Raw genomic sequence first — 6592 nt, forward strand, 5'->3', positions numbered from 1 at the left:
GGAATCCAGTCAATTTTCGTTGACTGGATTCCCATCACAGCTTTGTTACTGTGACTCAGAGACATGAATTCTGCTGCCATGACACGCGCTATTCTAAAATCTTCTCAATGTGCTCCTCTCACTTGCAGGCGGAGAGTGAGAGTGATGTTATATATTCTCACCAGTAAATGAGATTGTCCCATAGCGTGCCTTAGGGTTTCTGATAGTGCAGTCAGGGTGAAAAGTGGTGTGGCAGCATAAATTAGCACCTGAGCCCAGAGAATTTTGCAAACAGCGGGCAGGAGAGGATTCAGATGGCACCTATCCACTTTGTCTGACTTTCTATTATCACACAGACAAGGCATCAATTAAACACGGCGGGCACAAACACCAATACTGTCAGCTTGTTAAGCATGTGTGTACACAAGTCTAGCGGCCTCTCGGTTGCTGCAGTTTATAAAGTTGCAGAAAGGTCTCCCTGGCTTTGTGACGGGTTTCCACGGCAACAGAGCAATTTCACAACATCAACCGTTTCCAGCTCAAACCAACTTCCATATGTTTCTGTCCCTCCCTGGTTGACCAGTGAAGCTCATTTAAACTTATTCATCTCTCACCAATCACACAGCCGAAATTGATGTGTGTACAGAAGTACAGAACTAATATAATAAATACATTTAAAAAAGAGGATGACCGTGGTGTGATTTACCTGACAGGAGGGGTCGTAAAGCACTGATTCATCTCATATCATTATCCAAAGTGTTACACTGGGGTGCCTTCATACTAGCACAGACATATTAGAGAGAAGAACATGAGTAATAGAATGTAGACGGCAGGGTTTTTTCTTTCTTTTTTGCTAACAGAGCACGCTGTGTTTCCTCCTGTTGTTATTGAGTAGTTCATATTGGTAAGTGCTGTCGGACCTAATAGAGTTGGAGTTGCTATTGGTCCCATAGGGAAAGTAGAGGCCATAATCGGAAAGTGAAGAGGAAACTGCTGCAACTAAGCCTGTGGAGTGCTGAGCGAAGGAATTCATGAGTAATTAGAGGCTGCATTTAGTGAAACCTTGCCCTCCTCTCGGCTGTTATCCGAACGAGTCCCTATTCTGCATTTAGGGGATCAGAAAAACAATCCAACAACATTTGCATTTAAAAAAGAACATCAAAAAATATGATGAAAAAAATAAACAGACTTGCTGCAGTGGCACATCTGGAACATTTGTAATTTTGCTTCGGGGTTAAAATGAAGTTTTATTACAGTAATTGTGGATTTCAATGCATCTCTTCCCTGAATTGTCACTGGGATGTGTGTCAGGGGGATAAAGCGTCTTTGTTCTGACAGGAGGAAATCATATTGATGTGATAAAACACATGCCGCAATCTGCATCCATCATGACTGACACCGCTAAGGACATGAAATACAGCGTCAATGGCCCCTCCTATTTACATGAAATGATTGAATGTGTTGTCCTTTAAGGAGAATGTCAAGCCGTTGGACAGCCCTCTATTGAATTTCCCCCGACTCGGCCCTGCCAACTGCACTTGGTGATGTCTAAATGTTGGCTTGATGGATTGGAGTCAGAGAGTTTGTGAGCATTCAGGAGTGTCTGGGTAAACACTTGTAGGGCTGCGTTTTCACATGACGGACAGAGGTGATCGGTGGTGGGGCTTGTCAACTTTTTGCCTTTGCCCTCGAGTGAGGTGACACAAAAGCAGGCTGGAGCGTGAATATGAAAAAAAAATGGGATACAAATGTTTGGAATAATACTGGCATCTTGTGTTTTGTTCATATTAGTATTGTTAAACTAATTGCAACTCTTATTTTAAAATGTAATGCAGTTTAGATGAAAAACTGGCGACAGAAAGAAAGTACCGAAAGAAAAATGGTTGTATTGTTTTTCAAAGGATGATTTAGCACCCTTGGAAGTATAAGGAGAGCATTCTCTGTTCAGTCATATTTCTTGTCTAGCAGACACAAGGCTTTGTGATTAATGAAAATTTGCTGTGATCACTGTTATGGACCGAGCACTTGAGAATGTGTATAGAACGAGTTGATTTGTCTCTTTCTTGTGGCTGGAGGCTTCAACAGGAACCCTGCTGTCTATATTAGCAGTTCAACGACTGCAGAAAAAGGCCCTCAAAATAAAGTATGACCCTCAGGACACATGTTTACGAATTGTTACACAAGAAGTGTTTATTGTTCTCTGTCAGGGATGTTGTTTTACTGTCTGGGGACTGGCTTGCAGAATTGACAGTGAAGCAGTGCCTTGTTCCTCTCCAATTACCAGGCTCAACAGCATTTTTTTTCCCCTGCACTCCCTCCTGTTTTAGTTTGACATTTGCAAGATGGCTTTCCTGAGTAAAACAAACAAGTGTCTCTTTGATTCTCCAAGGTATAAAAGGGTGGCCAAAACATTAGCCTGATGTTCATAATCCAGCATCTCTGTACACGTCATACAAGTATGCCTTTTTTCCCCCTTTTTTTATACGCAGTATATAACCTTGCTGTTTCATTCTATACGAAAGAAAATGCACTTTGTATCATAATTATAAAAGTTAATTTCACTGTTGACATTATGATTTTTATATAATAATAATAATGAAACTAATGTTTACAACAACAATAAATAATTAAAATAATTATATTTTATATATATATAGGCAATGCAAACCTGGCATGAATAAAGGAATGTTGTCTTATTACTGTAATGATAGTTGCATAATGATGGTACATTATCCATAATGAAGACACTCATGATGTGTAATGAATCTTACCAGTTCAATGAATGCATGTTACAGCTGTAATACTTACACTCACTCAGAATTTGTAATTATTTAGAAACACTTACGTTCACAATCGTAGCGGTTGATACCCATTTATATCCACAAATATAACTGCAAGGAAAGCATTTCGGAGCGTACAGAAACAAAAGTCATGTCACTGAGATGTTTGTAAGCCATGGAGGAATTACACTGCTAGCCACCTCATTGTGGCTGATAACTCTCTGACAATGAGAAGGCTAAATAAACACAATAAGCCCCCTAAGGGCTGTGCCACATCCTTTAAATTGGTTTATTGTATCTACCGTGATATATAGATCGTTTTCATGTAGGGAGAGAGAGCTGCAATCATAAACCATTCATTACCATCTCTGCTATTTTCATTCCACAGCAACTCACAGTCCTGTCCTTTAAGCATCTCTGAATACCAATTCTGGCTCCTCCATAGGGGTGGACCTGTTAGAGCGGAGGCACCACTGAAATAAATGGCCTTGCTTACTCTCCCTGCAGGGATTTTTAAAGATCAGGATCAAGTGTGCTCTACAATTAGACCACATCGATATGAACGCTGATAGATGGTGATTGGCCTTGGAAAGAAACACTGTGGGAGCTACAGCACAAAAATTCAAACTCTTACAAACAGACAGACTGTGTGTTTATCATCCTGTTCTTTCACATTGAAACATACTTGCAGAACCAGAATTTAAGTTTACAGCAATGCACATTAAGTGAGAAAGATGAATGGAAACTTTAATATGACATTCCATTCAGATTTATGGAACTGGTTTATTTAGTAATTTGCTGTAAACCTTGTTTAATAATTAAACAAGTTGATATGACAAGATCACTATTCTTTCAAAAAACCTGGAAATGTCTCAGAAAAGAACTCAATCAACAATTTGGCTCGACGACCCCGTTGCAAGATTGTCAGCTACAATATCTGTCCTAATTTGTTTGTCAAGCGTTATTTATGCAGGAGCAGTTTATAATCCTTTCACAGATGGTCTATTGAAGCTCAGTGCCCAATTTACAGACTCCCCCATTTTTTCTTCATGATCAATCGGTTCCTCACACTTGATGACTATAAATCCAAAGAATGCCGCCTCAGTGCTGTTGCCATTCCACATCTGCTTTCATCACCTAAGAACGTCCCTTGGCCAAGTCCCACACATCTCAACATCCCAGGCCTAGTGTGCTTGTTTTTTTTTGAAGGAGGCACTAATGAGATGGTCTCTTGTGTATCAACATGTAAACACTGACGGGGTGTGAACTATGGCACTGCTGATTCCCATTTGGTTCAATTACAGCTAAAACCGAGAGCATCAGTGGCACCAGCTCTTTATGGGTGCGCGCCTGTTAGCAATGGCCACATGCTCTCCAGACTAAAATGGGAATAATCAAAGTCTGTAATTACTTAGTCAGCGAGGGGTGACGGTATGTTTTCTCTTGGCTCACACAAGTAGATGTGCTTTCAGACATGCCTATAGATGGCAAAAGAAGGCAAACTGTTATAACCTCAGTCCACCCTGAAGTGCAGCTAGAATATGGATGGAAAACAACATTTTACAGCAAAAGTGAAATAAAATGACTACGGGTCTAGTCTTTTGGGATAAGAGAGAAATTGGGTGTTTCAGATACATTCAAAATCTAGGGAAGTACAAAATGAAAAAATGACCAATAATATATATATTTTTTTAAATAACAGATAAATGACCAATATTAAATGACATAGTTTTGTATAAATAAACATAAACACTTAAAACGTAAATGTATATATTTTATATATAATCTAAGCTGTAAGGCATTTGCGAACATCACACCAATGAACGATGGAATCTCCGCATGCGTATATCATTCTTTACACATCATAACATTGTAACATACTTATGAAAATGCATATTCATAGAGATTTGCTGAAAAATGGATATTCATAGAGATTTGCAGAAGACTGTGGTGTAATTAAATTAAATATAATATAAAATATCAATTTATATAAATATCATTATTATAAAATGATTTTTTTATTCATACATTTAAGTCAGTGTGGCAAAAGTAATCTAAATGTAAAAACAGGAAAAATATAAACGACAAATGAGCATGCATAATCAAATATCCAATACTGACTGATACAATAAATTAAACCATTATTAATAGTATTATTGTTATTACTACTACTACTACTACTACTACATTACAATTTCTGTTATATTAATAATAGTAGTAATAATAAATAATACCAGCCGATAACTGATATGGTACCGATATATTGTGCATCCCTATTAAAAACAATGGATATCAGGGGGATGCCTATAGCCTGCCTATAGTGACAAAGCTAAGTTACTCTATTCTGTTCCTATGCATGGTGTTCTTTTTTTACTTTTCTTCAGCCCCAGTGCAGCGGGGGTCATGGACTCTGGGCCGGGCCGTCTGCTGTCGCTACCCTGATGGTGATGTCTGGGTCTTGGATGAACTGGAGGAGTCTGACTGAGAGCCAGGGCACAGGAGTGGGAGGAGAGAGCAGGTCATTCAGGTTCTGGTTGGTTTGCTCGTGGCATATTCTTCAGAGGGGGGCAGGGCTAATGATGGAGATGATCACATATTCGTTAATCACTGCCATTGGGAGAGGGGAGCGCCCCGATGAGGCTGGATGGAGATCATAAAGTCAGTTTGGCCGAACTCAAACAGTTCAAGACCCTATGGAGCAACACATCAACACAGATATATGCAGGCAGTAGTGAAGGTGGACCAGAGTTAGATTACAAATGGAAGCTTTTTCAGTAGCAAATGCTAAATTTTACCATCACATGAGTAATAGGCCTGCTCTGCCATCACAACCTTTCACTTCAACACCATCACCACAAACGGATATTTTTCTCCACCTTTGAGTGATTCTGTTTAGCATAGTGAGGTTATGAAAGTGGCTGAGTGCCCCCATGATTCTAAAGGATGTAACTATCTAAGACATATATGTACGGTACTAGAATTTATGAAGGTTAAATGTGCTATTTGAGGATTCGTAACGTCTTATCTTCCGCAAGAACCTTGAACAGATGGGCCATTTTCCTTGTGTAATGAACACTTATTAACAAGGGGTCAAAGTGTTTAACATCTTCATTTAGTCTGTCTTTTACCTCTATGCTGAATTAATGTCAAAACGACTCCATGTGTGTCAGTGCTTTCTCAGTTTTTAGTCTCAGATTCCTCTTGACGGTCGGATATCACAGTAAGCGAGGCAGCTGGAAATGAAGCTTTACTCCCTTTGACCTTTTAAGAGTCATTAGAACAAGGTAATGCCACACTTTTCTGGAAATTACAAATCTGCTCAAGTACAGCAAAACCCACTCCCATCTTCATTCACAACCACAAATGACTAAATCAGAAAAATCCCTGTCCATTACCTAGCCCTCTAGGTCACTAATAATCCTTTGAAATTATCTTCTTTTCAAGTTTAAATGTACAGATAACTAGCTCGATATGGCAGAACCACTGTCCTTGTTTTTGCATTCTTCTGTTGGTTTGTTTATCTGTGAATATTTACACTTGTCAAATGAATTTGCGGCCTCTTCATCACTTGTATTTTCTAAACACTGCAGTCATGCCACTGCATCCATCTACATAGTCAATTTTTAATGAGTTCAGTCAAAATGACTTAACAGTGATTTTTGTTCTTTTTTTTTCTCTCTCTCCTTTATTTTCGTTTTGTTGCTGACTTGTCTGTTCTCAAACCTCAGAGCTGCTTTTCTACTCTTACCTTTCAGATAGTTTGCAGAAAAAAAGAAAAACAAAACAATTTCCTGGTGCTGGGTTCTTTGTCAAAGGGTTGCTGGCCAGAGGAG

Source organism: Sinocyclocheilus rhinocerous, unplaced genomic scaffold (assembly GCF_001515625.1).
Source record: "Sinocyclocheilus rhinocerous isolate Xijiao unplaced genomic scaffold, SAMN03320098_v1.1 scaffold1443, whole genome shotgun sequence".
Taxonomy (NCBI): Eukaryota; Metazoa; Chordata; class Actinopteri; order Cypriniformes; family Cyprinidae; genus Sinocyclocheilus; species Sinocyclocheilus rhinocerous.